This window comes from Merops nubicus, unplaced genomic scaffold, assembly GCF_000691845.1.
Source record: "Merops nubicus isolate BGI_N331 unplaced genomic scaffold, ASM69184v1 scaffold29505, whole genome shotgun sequence".
Taxonomy (NCBI): Eukaryota; Metazoa; Chordata; class Aves; order Coraciiformes; family Meropidae; genus Merops; species Merops nubicus.
The window spans coordinates 12,714-14,568 of record NW_008608079.1 but is presented as its reverse complement, the minus strand read 5'-3'; positions in this window follow the sequence as shown (position 1 = coordinate 14,568).

The following is a 1,855-nucleotide window of genomic DNA, read 5'->3' as shown; positions in this document are numbered from 1 at the left end:
ATCCCCCAGAGGCAGGGTCTGACGTGTGAGCCCAGACAATGCAGGTAGGTGGGACCTTGGATCTGGATTTTCTGGGTTGCCTCAGGAACGTCAGGGCACAAAGTCAATTCTTGGAACAAATGAGTTGGCTCAACCTGGGGGCGTCAGTGGCCGTGGACGTCAGACACCTCCCTACACCCACCATCAGCTCCTCCACTGCAGAGGGTGGCCCTCTTCTCTGGGGCCAGGACAATGCCTTTGAGTGCTGAGCCTTGTCGGTGACAGGCGTGTGCCACACCTCTGAGCACCCAAAAATTGCTGGGTCCAACTTGCCCAGCAGCCTGTGTCGTCGTGTAAGAGAGCAGACATCTGAGGAGACACATGTACAGCTGAAGCAAGGTCATTTTGGGTGCAAAGACTCCATGTTGATATTAAAAAGGACAACTTTATTTCTTGCATCTGCTATTTAATCCCAATAATCCTCAAACAGAGGCGAGGAGCTGATCAGCCCCTTCAAAACTGTCATTTGCCACCCCCAAAAAATGAGTGGTGTGGTGTCTCAGAGGCTGAATTTCTCAGGAAAGAAGTTAGAATAAACAAAAACTGCTCTGCCTGGATTCCTCTGCAACACAGACATTTAAATGCAGCCGGTTGGGTGCCAGTGACACTGTCACTGAGAAGAGAAATCCCCAAGAAAAGAAAGCTGAGCGCAAGCCAAATGGGAACTGAAGCGCCAAGGTGCAGGTGACAGGGGTTCCCCTCATCCCAGCCTGGAAGCCTGGCCAGAAATGTCATGAAACAGTTCATCCCACATGTGAGGCATATTGTTTTGTTTCATTTGGCAATAAATCAACATATATGGTGTGACCACTGTGATTACCTTCTATAGATGTCTTCATAGCTTGGATACAGCTACGCAGGAGTGGCTTGGGATGGCTCCCTAGCTTACCCTGGAGAGATATCATCCTGCAAAGTGGCTAAACCTTGTGGGAGAGCTTGGGTTGAGTCCTAAAGAGCCCCCCACACCCCCCAGGAAAGCCAGGAGGCGTCAGGCAGCCCAACCCCAGAGCCCTTGCTCCTCCGCGGTGCTGGGAACCAGCCATCCATGGCCGTGGGGACAACCAGCACCCCCCAAGTGCCAACCCTCTGGTGACAGGAGCCATCCGTGCTGACCGACCCCCACACAGCAGGGGAGAAAAACAAAATCCAGCCCAGGAGGTGCTTGTTGCAAGAAGGAAGTATTATTTAACGTGCATTGTGTTGGGAAAGGAAAACAAGGCTCCTGGCGCTGCGCCAGCTCCATTGGCCTCTCTTTTTTTTCTTTTTTTTTTTCTCTTTTCTTCTGGGCAATTGTTCTAGCGAGACCAATTTTTTTTTTCTTTTTTTGTGGTTGTTTTTTGCTTTGTTTTGTTTTCTTTGGTGTTTTTGGAGTCGACAACGCACAGGGTGAATTCTTGGCCCCCTTCCCGCATTTTGGCACAGGGGGCTGCCCGAGCGCTTGGCTGGGCTTCCCAGGGCAGAGATGCCACCACCACGGCCACCACCACGGCCACAGCCACCCTCCCCATCACTGGGGAGGGCAAGAAGCCCCAGAGCCGTGGGGCAGGCGAGGGGGGTGAGTCAGTGTGGAAAGGCAGCGCGCACATTGCTGCCGGCTGACTCACCAGCCCTTAGGAAGAAAAAAAAACATAATGAAAAAAGAATTCCAGCCCAAATTCTTTCACGGAGGTAAACAAGGTCACAGCAGAGCGGCGAGATCCTGTTTACCTGAGACAGGACGTCTTTGCAGAGCCCGTGCTGGAAGAGGGGACGTGTTGACATGACTCAGGACGGCTGACGTGGGGAGAAGGAGCCAGGGGCGCCGCTCGGCTCACTT